The sequence below is a fragment of the Pinus tabuliformis genome, chromosome 2_2 (genome assembly GCF_031772625.1).
Source record: "Pinus tabuliformis cultivar Carrire ecotype Pingquan chromosome 2_2, CPIR1, whole genome shotgun sequence".
NCBI classification, from domain to species: Eukaryota; Viridiplantae; Streptophyta; class Pinopsida; order Pinales; family Pinaceae; genus Pinus; species Pinus tabuliformis.
Window position 1 is genome coordinate 1,220,289,591 of NC_142300.1, and position 15,752 is coordinate 1,220,305,342.

General features: G+C 42.6%; 1 protein-coding gene across 3 annotated transcripts in view; it reads right to left on the minus strand.

Annotated features, from left to right (window-relative positions):
• Window positions 1-212: 212 nt before the first annotated feature.
• The window catches only part of LOC149197887 (uncharacterized), a 408,075-nt gene continuing 392,535 nt past the window's right edge, over window positions 213-15,752 (minus strand). For all 3 annotated transcript variants that reach the window (XM_089406020.1, XM_089406021.1, XM_089406019.1), the window contains one exon: window positions 213-513. The gene's annotated coding sequence lies outside the window, so the exon portion shown is untranslated. The remainder of the gene's footprint in view (window positions 514-15,752) is intronic.

The following is a 15,752-nucleotide window of genomic DNA, read 5'->3' on the forward strand; positions in this document are numbered from 1 at the left end:
TTGATTCAGCTTTGTGGTTTACCTCAATCTGTGCGCGACTGTAAAACTCTACTGAGAAAGGTATCAAAATTATATAATTCCTTACAGTGTAAAGTTCATGCTCAAGAATGTAAACCATTATCTTTAGGGCTTCAACCCTATCCGTGACCCATTCAGATATGTGTTTGAAGATTTTTTGCTTATATGTTTTGATGAGGTAGAATGTATTTCCATGACCTGTTAACCAAGAAGTCCACAGACATGCCATGCACTTCCTTGAGATTTTCTGTCATCATGATTACAAGTTTCTCCCAATTTGGATCAGAAGCCATTTTATTAGAGTCAAGCTCATCTCACTTATTTCATGACTCGTTGCCTACTGACATTATATTGGAAATCAACCTTCCACCTTCCAGAAGTTCAAAAATTAAACTCCTGTGAACTTGTGAAACACTTGCCAAAATACTGGTACCATAATCAGCTCCAGTTGAAGATTTACAATTTATGATCTCCAGATTACATGATGTTTCTTACCTGCAACATTCCATGGACAATTGGAAATGTATTAATTGTGACAATTCCAGAAAAAGGGATCTGTTCATCATCTACTTCTACAACTTTTAGTTTGCAAGCTCTTACCTGACAGCAATCACTCAAACACATTGGGGCAAAACTTGTGTAATACATGATCTAGCTGTCCAAAATGATTCTCTGTATTGGATACCCTTGTATATATCGAGGTTCTAAACACGTCACTACTGTTTTCGACATTTGTCACCACTACTTTTGGACATTTGTGACAGGAAATGTATCGTGACAATTCCAGACAAGCTATCTGTTCATCATCTAGTTCTACAACTTTTATTTTACAAGCTCCTATCTGACACCGATCAGTCACATACATCGGTGCAAAACTTGCGTAATACATGATCTAGCTGTCCAAGTTTTTTTACATTGGATACCCCTAAATATGTCATGGGGTTCTAAAAACATGTTACTACTGTTTTGGACATTTGTTAGAGTATCAATATTTAGTAAAAGTAAAATATTTGCATTTTATTTTAATTTCTAATAGAATGAATCAAATGATGAATCTTTTGAAGTTACATTATAGTTTAAAACAGAAATAGGGCTTATATATTTTGTCACTTAGCTCATTGCTGAAATGCTTCCAATGACAAGTGGAAATTGGCTTTGAAGCTAGCAAGACATGTGGTAGTACAACATAAAAATTGGTCAATGGAACAATTGTAACTTTCTTATTTGAGATCCACAAACATGGTGTTCTAAAGAGCATGCAGTTCCCACAAATTCAGCCTCATCCTTTGAGAAAGGGCCTGGATCCTTTTCCCTAAGAGGTCATTGCAGCAGAAAGAAAAGAAAGAAGCATGAGCCAAATGTCAAAATGCAAAAAAGTGGTGAGAACAAAAGAAAGTGCATGGACAAAGGCCTAGCCTAGGCTCTAGCCCCTCATTAGCCCTCACCTAGTTCTTGGCTAAATAATGATCTATCTAAACAAAAGGAACTTTGAATATCGCAAACCCGATGAACAAGAAACCGCTTCATTTTTAAGGGGTCAATGATAATTATCATGAATCAATAAAGGCTTGTAATTAAAGCTATATATGTAAAATAATGATGAAGGCGGCAAACATAAGGGGTTGTAAAAATAGGCCGAGGAAAGGGTCAACTCAGGCCCCATGATTGCTTCGTCTTTACATTATAATGCTCAAGGATGCTGTGAACTTCATAGCCCTGTACAAGACATTGACATCTTTCATGACGAGGATCCACACCATGTCATTAATCACTTTCACCTATCTTTTGAAAGGGTCGGCCTAGGAACTGTTTGTCCCCTTAGTGTTGAAAGCACTTAATGGGCCTTGCAATAACCCTCCCACACCTAAGCATGTTAACTTGTTACATCATAAGCTAGAAAGACATTTGCAGATGATGTTGTGTGAAGTACTTTGATGGCTTCTACACTGAATATGGCCCCACTTGATGACTGCATAGGGCACTTTGATTTAGGACATTGGGCATTGGAGGAGCATTGACCTTGGGATGCTTAAGCACAATTGTTGACACCTTCACCTATCTCTAGGACCTTGGACATTGCCCTACAGAGCTAGCAGGTTTCCTTGAGAGCTATTGTATCCTAGAGTTGACAAGACACCCTTAGGTTTCCGTTGCACCTACTTGATGGACATTGCCCTATTTTGAGGATGATGATGACTTGGGACACCTCTAGAGGGGATAGTATACTATTCTACATGATGACACCAAGCCCCAACACTATGATGTCCCTTTCATGATGTATAGATTGATGATATGGGCAACTTTTTGGAGGATGTTGGGGTTGACAATGCTTTCCTTGATGATTTGGAACACCCATTGGATGAGCATGTGGCTTTTGTATGAGATGCACTCGCATGGTTCTATTATTTAGCAGCATGGTCACGGGAGGGGTTCAGTCGTGGTTCTACATAGTGCACGGTTCCAAGGTTTGGTGTGGGGGGGAGTTCTTGCAACACCATGCCATCCATTGCACTTTTATGGACAGATGCACCTTTTTGGAGCACACGTGGGTTAAATGAGGCATATCTTTATGTTTTATCATTGAGTTAGCCATCTTTAGGGGTTGGCTTGTGACTTATCCAACTTGTAATCACAATTTAATATTATTTTAGGGCCTTTTAGGCTAAATTAAGGGAATTCAACCTGGTTGCCCTCATATAAATAGAGGGGGGTCAATTTTCTTAGGATCATTGTCACACTTGGAGATCACGCACACTAGCTACTTGTCTCTTCTCTCTTGTGTGCTATGGAGCAATAGTTGAGCAAACTTCTTATGGAGGATGTTTATTGGATGGTTCTCTCTCTTGGATGATTATTGGTGATTCTTTGATGATATGTGCTAATTTATTGTAAGTTATCTTCTTCCATCTTGTACTTGTTGATGAATTAGGGTTTAATGAAATTTTCACCAAAGTTTTGTTGATGTTTTATGGCTTTAAAATCTCGGTGCAAAAGATTTTCAGTAGGTTTTCCTCAAGGAACCTGTTGGAAAATCATAAAGACAGAAATATTTTCTGATTTAGATAATTACTTGTGATTTATTTATTATGTTACTATCTTCTTTTAGGTCTTTATTTGTCTTTTTGTCATCAAAAAATTATCAAAACATGAACATGAACATCAAGGACACATGATGTAGGCTCTTAGCCCGGGCAAAACCCCTCTTTGAGGGGCAAAACCGAGTCAAACTCTTCTTCAATAATAGAACCAAGTCAAATGAGACAACTAAGACCTTTTGATGAAGACCAAGACATCCCTCCATCCATCAAGTCAGCCTATCATGAAATCAAACTTCCAAAATCAATACTAGTCTGCTCCTTAGAAAGACTCATTCCAACAACTTCACTGCGTCAATACAGATTGCAACTTCACTGCTCTATCTTGCAAGTTCGCTACTCTATCCTGCAACTTCGCTACTCCATCTCGGATCTATAGTGGCTCTGCAATACTTTGGCTTTGTGGCAGAAAGATAATTATTTCAGCTCTCATTCCTCATATAAGTATCTCCTTTCCTTCATTATGAATTTCCTTCTCTTGTAGACTTCCTCAAATTCCTTCTCTTCACTAGGTAATTTCATATTTTAGTCTTGCTTTTTCTTCTCTAAACTGGGTCAAATGATAGGGTATATATAGTGGTTCGAATCTATACTTTGAGGCCGACATGATTGTTGAAGAGGCTGACATGATAGGAGGCAAAGCTGACTTGAGGGAGGGGCAAGACATACTTTTTGACATAAAATATTTTTATTTCTATGACACAATGAGCCCAAGGAGGGTCCTTTAATCATGACTTAGACTTTGACTCAAGACACAAACCCTAGAGCGCTCAATGGGTGCTTTGACCTATTAACCAATGACCCAAGCATTAAACACATGCTTTAATAAGTCAATTTTCTTTTACAACAAAAAAAAAATATTTTCTTTTGACAAATACATTACATCATGACTCAATTACAATTATGAAGACCGACACTAGTTACATTCTTAAACAGAACTTACGTTTAGCTTCTCCTCCCTTTGAATCTCCAAAGTATGTAGAAGGATGCTAGAGTTAAAGGTGTTGAATGGTGTTGTTATCGATGCCAACGTTGTTGGCTTTATTAGTGTCAGTCTTTCCAGCCTTCCTCCAGTGATCAAATATGCTCTTACAAAGTGGTCTCAGAGTGTCACGGTCAAATTTTGTCATTTCAAAGAGTTTTCAAGCAAAATTTGGTCACTAGGCATTAGGTCTAGGGTTTGCTTTCACTCCTTCTAAAGTTGTCCAAATGTCAGTCCATGTTCATGCTTCAGTTGCGCCTAGGTAAGGTCATTTCCTTCTCCTAGGGTTTTGAAGGCAATTTCTCTTGGACGGTCAAATCATCGGCAAAACTTGTATCCTGATGTTCATACACCTTCCCCTATCCTTAAAGTACCTTATCAAACACTTTCCATCCCTTAGATCCGCCAAATTCCTCATTTTTGCACAAACCCTAGTTTCTAGCTACAACCTGGCAATTTTCTAGGTTTGGCCTGTGTTTTGCCCTTTTGGACCCCTTCCCCTCGCTCAATCTCTGGGATTCCACTTTCCCCTGCTTCCTAACATCCCTCCCCACTCCCAAAAATTTCCCCAAGAATTTAGAAGCCCCCTATCCCCTTCATTTCGCTCCATTTCGACAAATTCCTTGTTTCACACATCAGGACAAGTCGCACTCAAATGATGTTCCAAAGCAATAAAAGATGAATTTTGGAAAACTGAGAGAGGTTTTTGTCCATAACATGCCAAAGAAGAAAAACCTCCTTCACTTTTTGCACAGGTGTAATGGTTTTAGAGAAATGTCAAAATTGCAATCGCCAGATCCAAGGAGGTTGGCCAAGGCACTAAAATGACGGAAAAGGCCCGATCCACTCCAAATTTTGGCCAAAGCCTCTTTGACTGAGCATGGTACTTTATTGGGGACTCCCAGCCCAAATTTCGAGAAATTTGGAGAAAATTTTGTCAATTGTGAATTTTTTGTGCCAAACACAAGTTTTCCTCCCCAACGGGTCTCACCCTCCGCGTGACCCTTTCATTTGGCTACTTCGTTCCGGGAAAACTCAGCATTTCTGGATTTGTCATGAAAAGTTACACATGCTCACCCATTGCCAAGAGATTTTATGAAGTTTTGGGCCGCCAGAAAGTCAAAAAACAAGCAAAAAATGACTTTTTGCCACATTTTTGACACACAGAAAGCAGTCTTGGGAGATTGCAATTTTGGAGGGGCAAATGACAACCAAATTCAGAAATTCCAGTTGGGTTGGGAAGTAGACTCACAGACCTTTCCAACAAGCCTACTCTTGCCTCATTTGGACACCTGAAAGTGCCACAAAAGTGCTCTCAAAGGCGCGCGACCTGTCAGGATTTGGCGCGCAACCCGTCAGGCAAATTGCTCAGGATTTCAGCCTACAGCTTAGCAAAACGCAGTTTTGACTGTGTTTGACTTTTTGGAGTTGATTTTTATCCTCCTTGTTGTAAATGATGTAATTTTATGACACTTTTACACTTATGTATCTCTTCTAGAAGATTCATTCATGAGATAGGTGAAAATTAAATGAATGAATTGGTTTCCTAGCTTATAGAGGCAAGTTGTTTTGACTGCCTAGTTTTCAGTGCTTAGTTTAGAATTGGTTGAAACAGCTCCTAGAAGGATGAGCTCGACCCCTAGAGGCAAGGAAAGGTGTTAGCTTGCCTATATTATGTATTTTCTTAGTCATTTTTCAGGGGTTGGAGGGTTGGACTCTTGAGGGAGAAGCTCTTATTGTATTACTCACTGTATCTCTGCAATTTTTGGCAAAGGAAGACCAGGGTTTTGCAGCGCCATCTGTGGATTGAGTGGCATCTCATCCCTTCGCGATGGTTTCCCAGTCCTTTGACATACATCACAGGCTCGACAGTGTGCTTTTGAATCTTGATGTAGGGTTGGCCACCATAGTCCGGCGCAAAGAATCTTCTGTGCCATCGCCTGTCCCGCATAGTGTCCTCCTGCAACCCCTCCATGTGCTTGTGCGAGGATCTGTCCTCGTTCAAATTCAAGTACATATCTTCGCAATATCTCATCGTTTCCCATTTTGTAGAGGTGCCCCGTGAAACGATGAGATATTGCGAAGATATGTACTTGAATTTGAATGAGGACAGATCCTCGCAAAAGCACATGGAGGGGTTGCAGGAGGACACTATGCGGGACAGGCGATGGCACAGAAGATTCTTCGCGCCGGACTATGGTGGCCAACCCTACATCAAGATTCAAAAGCACACTGTCGAGCCTGTGATGTATGTCAAAGGACTGGGAAACCATCGCGAAGGGATGAGATGCCACTCAATCCACAGATGACGCTGCAACCATTCGAGAAATGGGCAATAGACTTTGTGGGGCCAATCAAACCTCAGGGAAAAACGGGCGCGCGCTACATCATCACCATGACAGAGTGCTTGACTCGATGGGCGGAAGCACAGTCGGTTGAGGACTGTATGGTTGCGAAATTTTTGTTCGACAACATGTTGACACAGTTTGGATGCCCGAAAATTTTAATGAGTGACCATGGAACGCACTTCCTAAATGAAACTATCAGCGCACTCACCGAGGAGTTCCAGGTGTATCATCAGCAAAGTATGTTGTACCATCCACAAGCTAATGGGACAGTAGAAGCATTCAACAAGATTCTGGAGACTACACTGACCAAAGTATGTAACACACAACGAAATGACTGGGACTTGCGCATACCTGCCGTATTATGGGCATACAGAACCACATGCAAGAAATTGACGGGTCAGACACCTTTCAGGTTAGTCTATGGCACGGAAGTAGTCATGCCAATGGAATACATCGTACCCAGTTTGCGGATAGCAGCAATGACAGGCATGTCAGACCGCAAAGCATTGGAAGAGAGGCTCGCGCAATTGGAAGAACTTGAGGAAGAATGGTTTCTAGCGGGATTCCATCAATAGGTACAAAAACAACGCGAGAAAGCCTGGCACGATCGCCATATCAAGATGTGCACATTCAAGGTAAATGATTTAGTGTTGTTGTATGACAGCAAGTTCGAAAAATTTCCAGGGAAACTCAGAATGCATTGGTTAGGACCATATGTGGTCAAAGAAGTTACAGACGGGGGCACGGTCTAGCTAGTCAAACTTAATGGAGAACCCTTCCTAAGCAGAGTAAATGGCAGTTGCCTGAAGCTCTACACGGGTGGGCCCACTGTCTGACTATCCGTAGGAAGCACAGTCTCACCACTCCAGACAGTTCAAAGCAATGTTGCACGAAGCGGGAGCGAAGCGGAAGCGAAAGCGCGGAGCGCGGAAGCGTCTGCTATATATATATTTTTTTTATATTTTTTTGCATTTATACTCGAACCAAACATCCCAAATACCAAATTAATTGTAGAAGACATGAAAACATGCATATTTTTGCATAAATCAAGATAGATATGGCATCCATGATTCCATTGTAGTTACTAGTATGTACAACAATCATCTATATTCTAGCTATTACAAACATACATCAAATTTTTAAGCATATTATAAAACATAAAACATTTAAGCATATTATAAAACATAAAACATAGAGCATATTATGATTTATCTAGCAAGTGAGCAACTGTCAACATTTGTCATGTCCAAAATTCAAATAATAATGTTTACAAAATATGTCACTTGGTCACCGCCAAGCCAAAAAGGTTCAAAATTCAAATTCACAAGTCTACAAGTCTAATGAGTAATCTATGACAAAAAGAAGTAGATTGTGAATATATCTACTAATCTCTCCTCCTTCCACCACGAATAGAACGTGATGGCGGGCCTCCACGTGGTGGCAATGAAGAAGATGGTCCCTGTGTAAGTCGTGGCACTGGAACTGATGAAGAAGAACCCCCTGCCGTTGGTGTTGAACCATGGAACCTAGAAACCAAGGGACCAGATGGGGGTGGGGGTGGTGGCATATCAACACCCGTGTCATCATCCTAGAATCGCTCAAAAAATTCATGCAAAAAAAAACACTAGTTAACAAAAAAATTAAAAACATGAATTAGAGAAATGCTTTATAAGGGAAAATTGGAAAATTCATACCACAATGGACATACCTGGATAAGAGAATCCTCTAATTGCTCTAGTCGCAACACTCCATCCTCCAAATTGGGCTCCTCTGGATTCTTGTCCCAAGTCAACAAGTCTTTATTAGACTTTGCATCTTCACAGTAATGGGACAACAATCGCAAGTTGTAATGAACATAAACCAAGCTCTCTGCCCGGTCTAAATTCAACCTGTTCCTTTTAACACTGTGGATGAAAGAATAAGAGCTCCAACACCTCTCTGCAGAAGAAGTGTTTACCACCTGTGATAGCACCCGCAATGCCAAACTCTGTAGAAGTGGAGTAGGCCCTCCATGCATGTTCCACCACTCAAGAGCAGAAAAATGCTCTCGATCTTGAATTGCATGCATGCTCCCAAATGGACCAGTGTTGCTCGTATAGTTGCTCACCTGTCTCCGTACCAATGCAGCCTCCTCATTATCAGGGATTAATCTACTCAATGCAGCCATATATTTTTCGTGAACCTCTTTATCTTGGTGTGGTTTTTTCCTGACTCCCCCCCCAGGTGCTGGTTTTGAAAGCCATGATGGATGATAGTATTTAGGTGTCAAAACATATGCTAATGCATGCAATGGAACATTTAGCATATCCCATCGTTTTTCCACCTCTTCACGAATATAATTGTACAAGGTGGTATCTCTAGGCTCAACAATGTCTTTAATTTGCCCCAACATGCTATCCATTTGCTCATACACCTCCCCAATTACTGGTCGATCTGAATCTGCAAACTTGATCATGTAATAAATTGGTTTGGTGAATTGCAAAACATATTTAACCTGTGACCAAAAGTAACTGTCAAGAACAGTGTCCTTGACTTCATTAGCACCATCTGTGTCAGTGTTAATTTCATCCCATGTTTCAGCACACACCAGATTAGTTAAAGCTTGTCTCACCCTCACTAGCCGCCTAAAGGTGAGGTAATAACTAGCAAATCTTGTCTTTGCAATTTTAAGCAATTGCAACTTGGAGTAAGTGCCATAGAAGTAGTTTACCCTTGTATGCCCTGTGATGAATTTAATGAGCTGCTTCCCTTTCCTGTAAACCTCAGCAATCCACCCACAATCTTTGTGTTTCACAATATCATGCATCAAAAGGTTCAATGTGTGAACCAGGCACCCAGACCAAAAGATGTGTGGATGAGTACGCTCAATAATTTTTCCTGCTAACTTACAATTTGCTGCATTATCTGTGATCACTTGAACCACATTATTCGGACCAACATCTTTGATTGATTTCAATAGGAGATCTGCAATGTTTGGTGCAGTTGCACTGATGGAGGAGGAGTCATGAGATGCAATAAATACTGCACCACTAGAAGAAACACCAAGAACATTTATCAAATGTTGGTTTCTAATATTTGTCCACCCATCTGATACAATGGATACCCCAGAATCCACCCACTCATGTGTAAAACGTGTCAAAGCTCTTTGAACCTTAGCTTTTTCTCTTTCTAATAACACTGTTCTAGCTTTCTCATAGTTGGGGGCCTTGTATCCTTTTGGGGCTTCATTGATGGCCTTTACCATTTCATGCCAATAGGGAGAGCGAAGCACATTGAATGGTACACCGCAAGCACAAAGAAAACGGACTATCTTTCCATCCACATCATCCCTCCCAGCAACATTAAGGAAATCCCCTATTGTTTTTCTACCTCCAGAGGTTGCAAAAGTACCATGAGGAGATGGGCAACTACCAAATTTAGAGGTTGCACTTGATTCAGAATGAGTTTTTTGTTTCTTGTTTTTTCGTTGTGCAGCCATCTCTATTTTGATGTATTTTTGTCTTTGTTCACTTGAAATGTTTGGGCAAATGGTTACCCCCACAGAACCCTTTTTTTCATCACTGTCTAGCACCCCACAAAGATGCCTCCTCAGACGGGTATATGAACCCGTATATGGTTTTCCTCCATGACAACCATGAGGGCACATCCATTTGTAAGATCCACCACCCTTTCCCCCTTCAAGTTTGGTCACATAGTTCCACAAGGGATTTGATGTACCTTTCCCATCTTGTGCTTCAGTGTCCTCTTCAAGTTCATCCCCTTCCTCTTCAAACCCTTCCTCCTCATCATACATTGGGTCACTACTATTAGGACCAAGTTCATCCCCTTCCTCTTCCCCTCTATTCCTCACCCTTTCCATCATTAAAACCAAGAGTGGAATGATACATAGAAGCCAAAAGAACACCATCTTGGAATATGGATATAGGTGGTGGACAACCTGTAAATAAAGGAGCAAGTAGAAACAATGGGAAAGAGTAGGAGAGGGAGGAGAAAAATACAATTTTTTTTTCAAAAAAACAAGGGAGTTTGGGGTTTGAACTTACCTCTTTAGCTCTTGTAGATGAAGTCCTCCAAGCTCTTGCTCCAAGCTCCTCCTCCTTCTCCTAGCTCCTCCTTCTTCACTCCTCCAAGCTCTCCTCTCTTCTCCTCTCCTTTCCTCTCTTCTCTTCTCCTCTCCTCTCTTCTCTTCTCCAACTCTCATAAACTCAAAGTGAGAAAATGAGAAGAGAATGGGGGCTTTATTCTTTTCTAAAGTCACCCTAAAGTCACCCTAACCCACCCCCTCATGCTAGTTAAGTTAAATTTTAAAAGAAATTAAAAAAAAAATACGTTTAATTCGCTGCCTCCGCGGGTTGCGTGCGGGTTGCGCCTGGGTGGCGTGCGGGTGGCGTGCGCTTCCGGGCAGGTTGCGTGGCGCCACCCCTTGCCCGAATCGCCTCCCGAACCGCGATTCCGGGGGGCCGCAACCTCAAATGGCAGGAATCGTTTTTTAAACCCGGAATCGCGCCACCTCAAAAACGGAATCGCGCTTCCTGTGGGGATTCCGGATCGATTCCGTACGATTCGCGATTCTGCCTTTGGATCCAGGGGGGGGGGGCGATTCCTGCAACACTGCATACTAGTAACTACAATGGAATCATGGATGCCATATCTATCTTGATTTATGCAAAAATATGCATGTTTTCATGTCTTCTACAATTAATTTGGTATTTGGGATGTTTGTTTTGAGTATAAATGCAAAAAAATATAAAAATATATATATATATATATATATAGCAGACGCTTCCGCGGACGCTTCGCTTCCTAGATTTTTGGAAAATGACGCTTCCGCGCTCCGCGCTTCCGCTTCGCTCCCGCTTCGTGCAACATTGAGTAGTAGCCATCTGCATATGCACCCCCCCAACACAGGCTTGTTCACCAGGTATTTCAACACGGAATGATCAGTATACATCTTGGCGCTGTTATTTGTGCATAGCTCTTGATAAACTTCCTATAGTAACCAGTGTGCCCCAACGTAGCGCATAGTTGTTTGACACTTCGCGGTGCTTCCAGATTGAGAATAACAACAATCTTCATAGGATCCACCATCAGACCTTGTTTGTAGACCACATGGCCGAGCAGGTTTCCAAAGGGGACGAGGAAGGTGCACTTTTTCAGATTTAGCGCAATCTGGTGTCGTTAGCAAGTATCCAACATCAAACGTAAGCTTGCTATATGGTGTTTAACTAACCCGAACATAGTCCAATCGTCCAGATAAACCTCCAAGAACTTGTGGATGTATTCCTTGAATGCGGCCACCACTACGCGTGAAAATATCGTTGGCGCGTTCTTCAGCCCAAAGGGCATAACGGTGTATTGAAAATAGCCCCATTCGATTGTGAAGGTTGTCTTGCTCCTATCTTCCAGCATGATCTTAATTTGATGGTACCCTGAGAAACCATCTGTGAATGAGTACGCTTCCTATCCACCAACATTCTCCAATACTTCATCTGTAAACGGTGTCGAGAATGGATCGTGAACACAGGCGTCGTTAAGCTTCCTGAGGTCCACGCAGATTCTAATTTCGCCCTTTTGTTTTTTCTCCTGTACTACCATAGGACTTACCCAATCTAATTCTTCCACTGGTTCAATAATTCCGGCTGCAAGCATTTTGTCTAATTCTTCGCGGAACTTTTCTTTATACTTCGGATTCAACTGGTAAGGTCGTTGTTTAACTGGCTTCACGTCCGATTTCAAAGTGATCTTCATCATCCCTAATTCGCCAATGATCCCCTTTAAGTCCGTGATTTTGGTCAGGAACAAATCTTGGTATTCGCGGAGTAACTCGGCAACCTTATCTACCGTAGCATCGTTCTAGTAGTCCCCAAGCATCCATACTTCAGCGCTATGTCTGTACCCATGTTTACCTGCTTTGTTTTTAGTAGTGCAGTGATGTCGGGGTCCTCAATTGATGGCCCTCGAACTTTGCGACACCCTTCAGTTTCTGGAAATATTAATGTTTCGGGGGTCGTCATCATCCTCTTCTGTTTGCACATTATAACATTCTAGGGCACGGCTTAACTAGGTTGCCCATGCTGGTTGAACTTCCTCCTGTAGTTCTTGTGGTATTTTGAAGATGGCGGCTTTCACAGCTTGCAGCACGTTGTCAACAGTATCCGACCATTGGTCTTCAAAGGTGAATGTCAACAAAAATCCCTCGCGCAACACATCCCATTCGCTCGTACCATGTCGGAGTTCTGTCTTGGTATACCAATTCATGGGTATGACATCTAGGGTATGATATAATAAGTGTACCCATTCAAGATAAGGCTCTTCTCCATAGGCCTTGGTCCATTTTGCGAGGTGCATGCGGGGATCATCGCATCAATCGTATTTATCTATTAGTCGTAGCTCTGGTTTCCCAAATCGTAACCGCATCATCCTCTTGCAGTCACGCCAGTTTTCAAAACTTCCTTGATGTGTTCCCCACCAACGCGTAGGTGTCGCACGCAGCGCCCACTTCAATGCATCGAACCGTTTTTGCTCCAGTATTGTGCTCTCAAACTTGCTCAAGAATTCATCCACCGCTGCCAATCCATCATATGTCGATAGATCTCAGGCCTGGGCTGTTACGCAACGCAGTGATCTAGTCATCATGTTGCAATTTAGCGTTGTCACTTTGTTCAACCGATTCTGCCAGCATTCGTCTTCTTCGTCTAAATCTGAGGTGCAGGAACCTGCGCACTCCCACGAGATTCGTTCGTCTATAGTCGGATTTACCCAATCTTGTAGATACAATCCACCTCATCGTCACTTCCATCATCGCATACAAGTTCAGTGTAGCGCGCTCCTTCGGCTGGATCTAGTGGAATGACTACGCATAAAGACTTTTTCTCAAATATCATCTTCTGCTTCTTCAGGTTGATGACTCCATTCGTATCAGTGGCCCAATCTATTCCTAGCAACGCTAGGTAAGGGTTGTTGTCATCCACAATCTCTATCACCTCAAAGTCCATCTGTGTGCTCACGCCTTCGATATCAACTGTTACCCCTTGCAATCTCCCCATTGGCAAGATCTTTTGCTAGTTTGCCATCCGCAATTGAATCGGGGACCACTGTAATGTGGGCTTGCCCATGCGTTCCCATGTTTTCTTTGGTAACACATTCGCGTCCAAACCCAGGTCTAGGATTACCTGATCCATTTCATATTCGCCAATCTGCGTTGTTAATCTCATCTCCCTCCCAATGCACAATGTATGATTTTACAGCTTCCGGACTACATGCGATTCCCCTGACCTTGTACACCTAGTTATCAATTCTTATAGTCCCTTAACTGCCTTATTATCGCGCAGCAATTTCATGCATCTCTCTAAAAAGGTGTTAGCATAGAAGGATCCATCCCTGTCCCTGGTTGATCTCACTACCTGAAGTAGAGGCCTTCGCGAAGCTTTTCTTAGCTTCCATAAACGTCTCCTTTGCGCGTTCCAGGTCGAACTCAGATTCCTTTGTAGGAGCCTTGCGAACCCATGTATCTTCCTCGGGCCGCTTCCCCTTATCTTCCCTTGTAGTCGCGCCACTATGAAGCATCATATTCACATTTGGGTCTTCTTCGCACGGTTCAGACCTCATCATTTGGATATTCTGAGTCGGAGTAGGCTGAAGCACCCCTGTCTCTCGCATCTGTGTGATCAGCGTAGGACAATCTACCATTTCATGATCAAACTGCTCATAGTATGAACAAGATACTCTTGTCGGGTTGGTACAATCATGAGTGTAGTGCCCTGGTCCTCCACAATTGTAACAGATTAATTGTCTGCGGCCCCTCCTTGGCCCCATTCCTCCTCATCCTTGACCTCGCCCTTGGAATCCAACGTGCGCCATCCTTGCAGCTAGGTCAAGGCCTCGAGTTTCTGTCTGCATTCGATAGGCTGGGGTTCGATCCATCATTAACTCGTAGCTCTGACATGTACGCTCATCATGGCCCACTGATCTACAAAAATTGCAAAACCGCTGCTGGGGAGTCTGTGTATACTTCTGCAACAATTGACAGTTGTCCGTTTTGTGCTTCCCCCCCACCTGCAGCTAGCGCATCAGAGCGTGGATGGCGCACTTGGCCCTGCCTATGCCTCTGGTCTCAATGGCATGGGTCCCCTTCCTGCCAAGTAGTTCACGAATACTCGATAGTGATCCTTATCGTGGCCCTGGCCTTTGCATTTTATAAACCACACTTCCTCGCGCACCTCCGACCGCAGTGCCCTATCCTGCTTCAAACTCTGCATCTCCAAGCATAGGTTCTGCAGTTGCATGTGGATCTGTTGGACTCCCAATCCTAGATCCTGTATCGGTGTTTCATCCAGCCTTATTGCCATTTCCAATGCTTCTGCCTGGGTGGAAAGCTTCTGCTGTGACAGCGTCGTCCTCAGGTGTGCTGTCAAAGATGCCACAAAACACGTGCGATGCTGCGCATCCGTTAGCATCATATTAGCCTCGCGGATCATACTCTTTAGCCTCTGATCCACATCCCACGAAGTCTCACCTGGAAGCATCATGATCTCCTTAAATCCGATAATTGACTACATCTCTGATTTTGGTCGGCTAAATTCTCTGTTCAGCGCATTCTGGATCTTCGCTATCCCTGCATTTGGGTGATCATTTGAGTGCTTGATATACCATGTCAACACGCGATCCTGCTGTTGGCATTATGATGCATGTGTTGTACCTGATGGCAACCCACTCGTAGAAGAACATCTCACTTATTTATAACTAGATGAATCTATAGAAGAGATATCAGATGTGACTGAATGCATGGGATGCAAGACAGCTCAAAGGAATCAGATGACAGTTCTCAAGTAATGACAAGTTAGCTTTGCCATCAAGTCCAAAGGGGGAGATTGTTGGCATTATGATACAAGTGTTGTCCTTGATGGCAAATCACACAGATGATAGATCATAGTGCAGCAGGTCAGCAGCAAGGATTTGATGATCAGACTACAAGAATGAAGAGAAAATGTATATATGCAGGTTCATCGTGACCGAGCCGCGTATACACGCGGGTTAGACGTTACAAAAGCGCGTATGCGTATACACGCACTTTCATGCAAGGAAAAGCGCGTATATGTTGGAGAACTTACTTTTGGTCCGTGGTAGTTAGTCCTTGGTATTTGAACCTATGATTTTGGACCATAGTATCTCGTCAGATGTGTTGATCCCAAGTATTGGGTCCATGGTATTGTTTTGTTATGGTTTTGGACCATGGTATTGAGAAAGGCCTAAGACTATAAGAGAAGAAGAAGATCATTAGGTAAGTGCAATTGAAAAAGTCCTGAATAT